The following is a 12,794-nucleotide window of genomic DNA, read 5'->3' as shown; positions in this document are numbered from 1 at the left end:
GAAGGTCCAAGTTATATTTGCCAAGAATTTAAAAGCTACATCTTCTCTCATTGATGGCCTAACTGTGATAGCCCGAGAGAAGCATGCCAAAAAGGAGCGGTGAAGGGATTTCCTTTACTCAGAGTATATAATATCTCCCAAATGTCTTGCAGAAACCAATAATTAGGAGTTGCCGAAGTATTTTAACATCACATTATGGTGCAAACTCACTGACTTCATGTTCATCTGCAGAACAGGAAGGATGGGAGCAAATATGGACATGGAGAAGGTAAGGGAAAACATGGCATGAGAACCTAGGTCTTTAACATGACAGCAGTGACATTGCACGGGAAATTAGTAAAATTCCCCCTTGAATAAAGATAAATTATGATGAAACCACTCCAAAAAGGCAAGAAACAGAATACAAAATATAACCATTGTAACTTTTTGAGGAGAAAAAGCAGATTCTTCACTCGTCTTATCTCTTAAGAATGAGCTCTTGCACCATCTGCTCCCCACACAGTTATTCCACTTCACTCTGGATTTCTCCTTGGTCTCCTCCCTATGTTTCTCTGAATTTTCAGATTGGCTCTCTTCCTGTGAGTCACATCCTTTCTTTAAATGCTTCCATATTTACCCTCTCTCTCTGCAGCTTATGTGTGACTCTTTGTTAAGCATTTCAAAATATTACATGTTACCACGTCGTAATACATTGCCTGTATCTAGCACCTTCTTTTCTTAGAACTCAGTGGTGTTCAAACAAATACTGTCTTCATAATTACTATGTTTTAAAAAGTGATTATTCATTTTAGAGGTATAAAACCGTGTCATAATTTGTAACAAAAAAAAAAAGAGAGAGAGAGAGAGAGATGACTAGCTCCCACTGATTCTACAGTGCTTAATCTAACTTGTGTTCCTATGGCCATTGAAAGACATCCTCCAGGTTATAATCACTCCTCTTACAGTGTCATTGCCATCTTCTACAATCTTCTACATGACGCATGAATACGTATACCTTTAACCAGACTTAGGGTCATCCATTGTAGTTACCTCTCTCATATAGACAGAATCAGAAACTTGACATTTCCCTCTTCCTTCCTTCTAGCCAGTGACCAAACCTTTGCAATATTACCTCATCCCAGCTTTGTTGTTTTGAAAACTGTGGCCTGGGGGGTCAATTCCTGCCAGCTGCCTTGTTTTCCAAATAAGAGTTTTATTAGAACACACCCGCACTCATTTGTTTATGTATTCTCTATGGCAGAGCTAAGTAGCAAAAGCACAAATTGGTTCTTATCACTCCCACATTTTAAAAACTTTCCAAGATTCCTTTCTTTGAGGATCAAGCTCAACTTTCAAAATACAACTTTCAAGCCCTATTACTACCTACATCTCTTCTCTTTTCCCCCTCCTCGATAACATATTCCAGGCAAAAGGAACAACTTTAAGTTTCTGTAATATTCCTTACCCTACCAGAAAGGACTCTTGATTCCAAAAGACTGAGTTAGGTGCCTCTTCTGTTTCTTAATAAAATGTTATATTTCTCCTAATCTAGCACTTGCTACAATCAAATTTAGTTTCATTTACTTGTCTGAATACTCTGCAATAATCTATTTCCTGCTGACACAGTGTCTGGCATATATATCATAGAGCTTCAGGAATGTTAATTATGTAAACAATAAAACATGGATGCCATGCACATACTAAGAGGAAAAAAACCAACCATGTGATATTTATAAAAGTACAAAGAGAACAAACAAAATTTAGAGAGAGGTAGACAAGGCTCAAGAGTGGTAGAAAGAACATGGATTTGTTGGAAAATTAGCTGAATTTGAGTAGGTTATATGGTCTAACTATTGAAAGCATGGGGCAATAACCAAACCTATTAACTGGAGTGTGATACGGAAGTGCCAGGAAACAGTCCCATAGCTGTACTTTATACTGCTTGGTCCCTTATTGTAAGTGTGTTGATATTATCACATCCATATTACCTTGTTATTAATGATTCTAACTCACCTCCTGTAATTATTTAGATATGCATTGTGATTAATTATTATTATGCTTAGCAATTGCTTAGTTTGAATCTCCCTTATTTTGAAGTATGTATAAAATACTAGCATGAGAGGAGCAAACTTTTAGGAGGTAAAAAGAGAGACGGTGGGATCAAAGATGAATCTGAAGAAAATTACTGTTGTAGGAATAGGAGATGCATGTTTCCTTATCCACAAACATTGTATTAATTGTCACCCATTGTCAGTATGTTCTATAACTTGAGTTGTTTACATATAGATGGTTAGGGATTGTCTCTGATCCAGCCATATGCTCTTTCTCTGTGTATAAATGTCATCCTGCCGTGAGACTCATCAAGTTTTCCATTCTATCTGTACAGAAGGAAGATAGCTTGCTTTTATATAAACTGCAACATTTGCCTTATTAGGCCAATGTCTAACCATCAGAGCCATGGCTTTTCCTAAGGTGTAAACAACAAATGGAGGGGGTCGACGGCAAAAAAAAAAAGCAGCCAAGAAATTAATGTTTTCATTCAATTTATCATATCTAGAACTTCCCCAAAAAACTTTGAAACTGGGAATTAATATTATGTTCTTCAACTAAACTGTAAAATTAATAATATTAAAATATGTATTGATATATTTCTGCACAAATCTCACCCAACAGTTATTTAAATGGTCTTGTTTGCACTAATTCTGTTGGGATCTTTGCTATTGTAGCTAAAAAGAACTACATTCCAACAGATGGATATGCGTGAAAACATTTCCATGAAGGAAAATATTAATAAATAAATAATAAAATATTTACAAATGAGGATTTTACAGACTTTGGAAACTAAAAGTAATCAAAATATCAAAAGGAACATGGAGCAGATTAGTCTTAGTAAATACCAAATGTACTCCGACCCATATCCCAGAGGTGGCCTGGCTTCTTAGTTGTCTCAAGTGGCCCATTCATACATAAAAAAACTTTGCCAACAGGATGTACAAATCTGTAAGCAATAACACTTGTCTTTTCATCTCACCCAAAGTATCCATAGGAAGGATTGTCAACATTCTTTTTTAACGATAACTTTATAGCATCAGTTTCCAAAGGCGGAAAAAAAAAAAAAAAGGAATATTATGGGATTCACATAAAGGATTTGACTCATCCTGAGAAAGGAAATCCCCCCTACTGTTCTTAATGGTTATGTGACTGGGACAAGCCATGTTTGTACTGTTTGAATACATATCCCCTTACTTCTGCCTGGTGGGATTCAGAGTCACCCACTAAGCAGGGTTAACTAATGACTGAAATGAAATCCAGTCAGTTAAGAAAATCTCAAAGGCTTCCTGGAGTTAGGTTGGAAAGATGTCACTAATAGAAGGACTGTACTTTATGCTTTTGCAATGTTTACAGAACCTCTAACACAATGGAACGTGATTAATGAGTCTCTCCAAACTCTGGCCCAAGCATGGAACATTGTACTTATCATATCTAAAGATCAGCCCTTTGTCACCCTCATCACAGAAGAAATGTAAACCAGAACCTGATCATTTCCTAGACGAGTTACGCTGGTTTTCATCCACAAGTAAGCTAAGGGGTTAAAAAGGAGACATTCACATTTTTAGTAAGAATGACACTTTTGCTTAGGGAAATGCTTTTCTCGTAGATATTTCTACATTTACCATTTTATTCTATGCTTACAAAACGACGCAAAGCAAGTTTGCCAGAAATTATTATTATCACCTTTGAGAAGAGACATCTGGGGCCTGAGAAAATTGAGTGGCTTTCCTAAATCTTCAGCTAGCTGGGAACATATTTGATACCAGAACTCAGCCTGCTTCCCTTCCAAATAGACTGCGACATGCTTTTATACATAAGCACATCCTATAAGGCATTGACGAGGAACTTGGCCAATTAGCAAATTTTCTTAATATCTTCAAACCTAGTATCTACTCTTTTCTTAAAGCCTGAGGGTAATGTTTAAATATTTTTTAAAATGTGATTTTTCTATCTATATTAAAAGATTTTTCATTGTGTCGATTCAAGACATTGATCTCAGAACCTTTAAAATTGTGTTTTTCTGCCTGTTCCAAGCTCACACCTCATTAAACGTGCTCCCCCTCATCTCTCTTCCATCTGGGATGCTGCTGTGAATGCGTGATGGATGGCTCACAGGTCCAGGAGATCTAGCCCCACTTCCAACCTCCTTTATTCTATCACCAATTTCCGGAGGCCTGAAAAACAAGGTCTTCCTGGCTGGAGAAAGATTATTAAAGAGCACATAAACTCGATTTCACCATATCTAGTGTGCAAGCAGAATACCAGCCAGGGCCCACTTTCAACGGAGAACAACTACGTCAGTTGTCCTGAAGCTCCTCATGTGAGAATTACAAATCTTACTTTGGATCCTTTTATACTGTTGAAGGTAGATGTGGGTTATTCTTCCTAGACACTTTCATCAGCAGGACCCAGAAAAGCATGATGAAGTTCATCCCTCGGTAATAGACATGACACACCCTTATTCTATTTTCTTCTTTTTTCCTGTCGGAGTTAGCTAATTTTTTTTTCAGGTAATCCTCCTAGAAACATGACATGTTTACCTATTCTAGGCATTACAGTGGAAACTGTGGAGAAACGCCTTTGGTGGTTTTGCTTTATTTATTTTCTGGTTGCTCATAGCTCTAGAGCTGTCATCATTGGAGAAAAGAAAGACCCTTGATCTGAGCTCCTTGATGGACACGATGTTGTCTTTATTTTTTTTTCCCTTTGGCAACTGATACTCTGTCTGACTTTCTTCTTAACCCATCTGTCTTATGCTTTCTTGTTTTGCCAGAAAAAAAGAAAAATGTGACATCCTCACAAAATGATATTTATATTGCCCTAACTGGACAGAAAGAAAGAAGATTCCTGATTGATGACTATATAAAGGAAGTAAGCTGTTCGAAGGTTATGTTAAAATAATTGATCATTCTTTTATCAAAAATGGATTTTTATTAGTAAAACATGATGTTTCCTTGAGCCATGGTAAACAAATGTACTATGTGTTGTAAAAATAGAAGAATCTTTTTGGCAGAGGGGTCTGGTGAGCAGAGAACTTAATACAAAAGCAGAGAATTTGTTTTCCCATATTGACTCATAGACATTTTTTAGATGGTACTTTTTTTTTTTCCAGACAATGGAGTGGAAAGGATATGTCACCCTATATTCTGTTTATTTTACTTCTGAATTTTTACAGATCACATGGGTGGATTGAATCAGATTGCAAATGATCTGCTCTTTTGAAAAAGTAGGTTCACAAGAGTAATGTGTAGACATTTATATTAGTTTATTATTTCTACTCTCCATATTCTTTATCTATTAGTCTTAAGATAATTCAAGCCTTATTTATTGGTGATGTAAGAGGATCTAGCCAGAATATTACCAAGATTAAATATTCATAGATGTTGACATCAATCCTCTTAGCTTTTAAAAAATAATTTTATTTAGATGTATTTTGCATAACATATAATTCACTCCTTTCGAGTGTACAATTCAATTCTTATTTTTCCTAAATTTGCCAAGTTAGGCATACATCACCATGAATCAATTTGAAAACATTTTAATCACTGCATTATGATCTCTTAGGCACATTTGCGGTAAATCTCTGTTTCTTCTTCCCTTGGCAGCTGCTGCTTTGCAGCCTTCAAACACTTTGCTTTTTCTTTAATTTCTATGAATTAAGTCACACAATATGTGGTCTCTTGAGTATGACTTCTTTTATGGAGTGAAATAATTTTGAGGTTCACCCATGCTTTATCATATATCCTTACTTTGTTCGAACAGCAGTCCATTGCATGGATACACCACATTATGTCTATGTGCTCAGCAGCTGATGGACATGGAGGCTCTTTCCAGTCTGGGGCTACTGTGAAGCATGCTGCTAAGAGCGTTCATGCAGAAGTGTTGGTGCGGACATACGTTTCCATTTTTTGGGAGGTAGATATACCGAAAGGTGAAATTTCTGGGTTGTATGGTAAACTTACGTTTAACTTTTTAAGTAACCTTCACACCAAAGTGGCTGTACTATTTTACAATCCCATCACTAATGTAGGTGGATTCCAATTTTTCTACTTGCTTACCAACACTGGTTATTTTCTGTCTTTTTTTTTTTTTTCTTTTAATAGCCATTCTAGTGGGAGTGAACTGGTTTCTTACTGTGGTTTTGTTTCCCTAATGATGTTAAGCCTCCCTTAGCTTTCACAGGCTTCCTTCTATAATCTTTAAGTCTGTCTGCTTAGGACAGACATACGAGAAATACAAGATGTCTTTTAAGGAAACTGTCTTTTAATTTATAGAGATTTAGAAATAAATTTGAATAACTTTGGTTTTATACATAATGATAAGAGGAAATATTTCCTGCTGATGAGAGAATACAATGTGACGAACTCTGGACAGGTTTCTGGAGATCTGCCATCTACTACCAGCTGCTTCCCTGTTACTGTGACCCATGACATGTGGGTGGAGAACGGATGACACAGTCATCGATTTGGGAATGGTGGGATAAACGCCCTACAAATGAAGGTATTTTGAAGGTTAACTTCTTGTCTTTCTACTAACTCTGTTCGGTAATCCATATTCTTGTATGTGCTGCACTTAATAATCTGACGTGATTTCATTTATAAAGCATTAAAGTAAAAGGAAGAGGAAACTATACTATTGAAACTCAAAACTGCAGCAGAATCTCTAGGAACAAAAATAAACACATAATCCAAGGACAGAATGATTCAGATATATTCACCGTTTCATATTATGTTTGAGATTCATTAGCTATCTCTTCAAAACATGAAGGAAAAAGGGAAAGCCTTTGGAAATCAAGCTTTTAATGCCTTTTCAGAGAAGAGAATACCGTGGCCTTTGCCAGCCTATACACCAGATTGTGATCAACAAAGAGCATTTAGTATTTAGGAGGAAGAATTTAATTCGTGCCCTCGTACTATCGATGAAGAGCAGAAATCAAACACAAATAAGCCCACTTCATTCATAGCATATGACTTTCTAGTGTGTCAACAAAATATGGTACTCGTGGGAACTTCCAAAGGTGACACAGAGAGACCGAGGAAGAGACACTATCTGTGAGGAGCTAACTCTCTAAACTTTTTACCAACAAGTGTTAGTGACAATTTAATTTTTCAAAAATGTAAAATGTTTCAAGTGGAGAGAGGAGAAACATGAAATCCAAGTTGTTCCAACTGAATAAGCAAAGGAGATGACTAAATCCAGAAAATTCAAGCATGAAAAAAATCTAACAATAATCAATCAATCAATCAATCACTTGGAAAACTTTAGTTACTTCTATTAGCTAAGTGGAGGAACTGCAAAAGAAAATTAGCCAACAGCAATTTATATGAGTTTTTCAATGATACAGGGAGAAGATAGCTAAGAATTCCTTATGTCGGGCAAGTTTATTATAGTTCAAACCTTAGAAAGTATTGTTTGGAGCAGCACTGCAGGAACTTAGCAACTCTGTATCTTTGAAGCTCTGACACTTTGTGTAAAACAGGTTACCAGAAAGCCAGGAATGGCAACACAAGTAAACCCCACATCTTAACATTATACAGAGTAAAACAGACCTCACATTAAATTATGTTCTGTAAAACACAGTCATTACATAAATAATAATAGTTTGTTCTTAACTTGAGCTTCAAAATAACCCACTTCACTTACTGTTTATGTATTTACCCTGACAGATCATTTTGTTTTTCCTTTTTGGATAAAAGAGAAACTGAGGCCTTGGGCTGTTAAGTGACTTCCCTGATAAAATGGTAGAGACTTGAAGTCCCACCATCCAAGTCCAAGTTCAGGCCTCTTGCAACTACACATAGCTTAACTGATGTAGTATTTGTCCTTATAATAAGAGTCAGGCTTGAAAACTATCTCTGACCTTCTAAAGAATGCCATTTTATTTTTCTAATTATCAATAGATATTGGGAAGTGTATATGTGTCTTTGTTCGTAGATAGATAGATAGATAGATAGATAGATAGATAGATAGATATGTAGTACAGTGGGAAGTAATATATATATATATATATATATATATATATATATGTATTAGATATATATTCTAATTCAGAATCTTTTTTACTCACGCAGTGACGTATGTTTTCTCTGATTAAAATGGCACTTCCCTCTTCATTGGAACTGTAGTCAGATACAGAAGGCTCAGTAACATTTGCTACAATTCAAATCAGTCTCTGGGTAGATCTTCCATCTCTTCTTAAAATGGCTTCCTGCTTTATATCAAACATATACCCTTTTTTAAAGGGGCATTTCCTTCACTTACTCTTCTCCAGTGCTGTTGGAGAATGTTTGCTTCAAGTTTTTGCCAGCTTCCCTTTGGAACAGAGAGCAAGTACTTGACAAATGGCAGGTTTATGTATGAGGAAATCTCCATGGTTTAACGCGCTTTTGTTTCCTGTCAGTGTGGACCTTCTGTTTTTGTTCACGCATAATCGTCTTATAACCTGCATGGAGAAGCAAAGAAACCAAGGCTTAGGGGAAATGGATAGTCAAGCAATTACTTCCACACTGATTTTCCAATTCTTGGCCCAAAGCGATTTCCCGGAGACAGGGGACTACGGTTGGTTCCCGGAGTTGGCGTATGCAGAAGGCTGGAAGTGACGTCACAAGTCCCCTGTAATCAGCACATACCACTTGGATGAGGCCTTTCCTCATCAGAGAATCTGTTTCAGGGCACTGATATGCTTTGCATGTACCCAAATTGTTTTATTTACCTAATGAGTGTGTAATTATTTAACAGTGTATCTCTACTACACTGAGAGTTCTGATAGAATAGGGACTAAGTCTATTCATCAAAGTTCTGCTACATGCTTTGTGTTTTCTACAAATGTTTGTTGGATAAATGGACGAACCATAAACTGTATCATGGTGTTTCAAAACCAGAAGAGTATGCATTTCAATGTCACAGTTTCACAGGAATAATGCCACACTCGCAAAAAAAAAAAAAAAAAAATGCATAAAGAGTGTTTTCTACTCATGAGAGAAATGAAAAGCCACCTATCCACAGTGTGTTAACCATGGATTTTCTTACAGTGGCTCTCATCTTAGAAGAAAGGTTGGCCTTCTCTCTACTTGCTACTGAAGCTTATTCATGAAGCCAACAGGCATGTTTCAATATTTACCAGAATAAAAGAAAGCTAAGACCAACTAAATTCTTTGAGACCCTTAGACTATCCAGAGACAAACTAGTAGATTGCTATGGTCCCTTGGAGGGAGAATGAAATGAACACCAAACTGTCAGAAAATCATGAAAGGGAGAAAGGGATAAGAGGTCGTGGATGCCATTGTTTTGTAGGAAAGTTGGAATTCTAAACCAACCAGATGTGACAATGAGAACTAGGAAGGTAGGAGACATTTCAGAAAAGAATCAACAGGACTTGGAGACTGGGTTTGGGGATTGTAAAGCATGGAGTAGTGAAGATGGGTTCAAAATACATGGCCAAGAGGAGATAGTTGAACACTTTTCTAAGGATGTAGATTACAGGAAGAATTTCCTGGGAGATTATTCCTAGGTGGATTCAATATTTAGGGTGTTTAAGAGTTGCACTAAATGTTTAGTTTGTGCATTTATAAATTCTAAATCCATGAGGGTCGGCAGGACTTAGTGACTCACTTCCAAAGAACAGAGTATAGAAAAGGACAGATAACTTTATAGTGGAGAAACCTTGCCACAATACCTTAGAGAGTGATGATGTTATCATCAGTGACATCATGCTGATACCATGCACCACCTGCTATGATGAAATGAGAATAGCACTCCACCTCCCTGGTATTTCCCCCCCCCCCAAACCCAGAACTATAATCAAATAAGACAAACTCAAATGGAAAGACAAAATACATGACCACTATTCCTCAAAACTCCCAGGGTCATTAAAAACAAGGAAAGACTGAAGAACTGTCACAGAGCACAGGAGATCTGATGACTAAAAGCAATGTGGTAGCCTAGATGGGATCCTGAAACAGAAAAGGGATATTAGTGGAAAAACTGATGATATACCAATAAAGCCTGGAGTTTAGTTAATAGCAACATAGCAGTGTTGGTTTCTTTGTTTTGATAAATGTTCCAAGGTAATGTAAGATGATAACATTAGGGGAAGCTGTTCAGGTTGATGTAACTTTCCAATGTTTTGAAGGCTGGGAGTGTGATGTAATGATAATATTGTTACCAATAACTGAATAACAACTGAAACTTCTAAAGCACTTTCCCATGCACTGACTCACGATGTGACAATATTGTGAGGCTGGTAGGACAGGTATTTTTATGTCCATTTTATTAATGAGTAAACAGTGGCTCAGAGCCAACCTTATCCAAGATCAGAATTTTCAGAGCCTTGGGCTTAAACCATGATCTTACAAATCCAAATCCTGTGTTATCTTGACTTCTGCAAAGTATTATTATTATTTTTTAAAGATTTTATTTATTTATTCATGAGAGACAGAGGGAGAAGCAGGCTCCCTAAAGAGCAGGGAGCCAAGTCAGATGTGGGGACTTGATCCCAGGACCCTGGGATCACAACCTGAGCCAAAGGTAGACGCTTAACCAACTGAGCCACCCAGGCCCCCTTCCACAAAGTATTAGAAACACAGGCCAATGTACATGTTCATTGTATAGATGGGGGAGTGTACAAAAAAACATGGAAAGGGGCACGGAAAGATTTGGGATGGCAGTCAAGTTTCAGCTGACCTAAAAACTCCATCGAGGAAATGGAAGTCCAAAGAATAACGAATGAGCTAACTTTCCGGGGTTTTTTTTTTAAAGGATTTATTTATTTATTTATTTATTTATTTATTTATTTATTTATTTAAGAGAGAGAGAGAGAGAGCGCTTGTGCGCCCCAGAGAGAGTGCACAGGTGGGGGGAGGGGCAGAGGGAGAGGGACAGAGAATCTTCAAGCAGACTCCCCACAGGGGGCTTGATCTCAGGACCCTGAGATCCTGACCAGAGCTGAAATTAAGAGTCAGACACTTAACTGAGTAAACCACCCAGGCACCCCATGACTTTCCATTTTTTGAGGCTCACAGATTTGCTTTTTTTTTTCTCTACTCTTCTACTCTACTGTATTAGCGATGGTTTCTTAATGAAAATAAAGTAACCTAATTATCCCAGTTTTGTGAGTCTGCAAAATTATTACCCTCTGGAGACCCTGAACCACATTTACTACTCTTTCACTTCCTGTGGCTCCACCATCACACATTTCTAAAGCTGACTTATAGGTCATGTGGTTAAGCAATTTGTAACAGTTATTCTGTTCATACATTTGATGTGATGTTTTTCTGTACTTAATTTTCCTTGTCCTGACTACAGTCATCCCATCGATAGTCTCCAGTAGGGAGCACAGCCAGGTGATAGTGTTCCCTTATAATTTGCAAACAGCAATAATCTAAAATACAAGTTCTGTATATCTGCAGCCACCTCGTCTCATCTTTTCGGTCTTACTCATTTTCTGGCAGCATAAATCAGAAAGTAAAACCTGTACGGAGTTCCATTTTCTTTTAAACAAAAACGTATTCTTGAAGATGAAATCATTGCACTGTTATCTCAGATGAAGGTTTCAAAGCAAGAACCCCATGTGGATAGTTATGTACACTCATACACCTGAAGATGAGTGTTTAAAAGCAGGCGGATGAGGATTTGTCCTAAAATGTGGTCTTCCGGGTTGCTTCTGCAGCCTGACAAGCTCTCCCTATGCTTTGCTGCCACCTTGGCAAACTAGAAGGATTTACAACGAAATTCTGCACCAGGCCGGCTGGAAGCTGTTTCCCATTGCCTCCGTGGGCAGGCCCGGCTCCGGAGGCATTTCAAATGGCTATTACAGATTCCCATTGGCTTGGGTATGTTGCAGAGAGGACTTAGAACATCTATCCCATGGAGAAACACATTTTTTTCTTTTAAAAATAACTCAGTTTTCGCAAGATCCACGTGTTACCCTCTAAATGTTTTTTTAAAAACTCAGTCTTTCTGTCTTTCTTTAGTCCAGAATGGAGATGGAGAAAAAGGGAATCTGTTGAAGATTGTCTGGGTTTGCGCTGTGGGCGATGTTCTGGCTCATTTGGGTGTGACGGTGACAGCAGAGGCGTTGAACTGTCAGTTTCTCTTGTCTAAGCTTCCCATTCCATCTCTAGAGGATGACTTGCCTCCAACTGCACTTTACTTTTTGGGAGTCTGGAGCACCTAGACAAAGCTGTTTACAAAAGGAAAAGCATCTGGGCAGCCAAGGCTGAGCCTCACGTACTCACTTTCTCTCTCTCATTAACAAAACAAAACAAAGCAGAACAGAACAAAACGAAAAACCCCAAATTCATTCATTCATTCATTCATTCACTCATTCATTCATTCATTCATTCATTCATTCAGCTTCCAAAGGAGCTGGGGAAATATTGCCGATCAAAATCTAGGCACTTCAAGCTGATCTGCTGTTTTCAGTGTTGGGACTCAGATACATTTTCTGCATCATCATTCTTGTCTGTGTTTTCCCCATTGATTCCATTCTCAGGCGCGTTCTCTCTCTCTCCCTTCCATCTCCCCATTCTCAGCTTAAACTTCCTCAAACCTGCCCTTTCCCCATCTTCCGGCGGTGTCTTGGTCTTATTTGAATATGTGGTCATTTGCCATTGCCCACACTGGGTGAGTGGGTGGGAGACAGCTTTCCCTTCGGCTTCATTTAAATTTTGCGTGGGTGGATGGGTACCCTCCACCATTCGTCTCGCACGCGCAAAACAGTTATAAGCTAGAATTAGAATGCGCGGAGAGTTCCACATCTTCGA

Source organism: Ursus arctos, unplaced genomic scaffold (assembly GCF_023065955.2).
Source record: "Ursus arctos isolate Adak ecotype North America unplaced genomic scaffold, UrsArc2.0 scaffold_25, whole genome shotgun sequence".
NCBI lineage: Eukaryota > Metazoa > Chordata > Mammalia > Carnivora > Ursidae > Ursus > Ursus arctos.
This window is presented reverse-complemented; position numbering follows the sequence as displayed.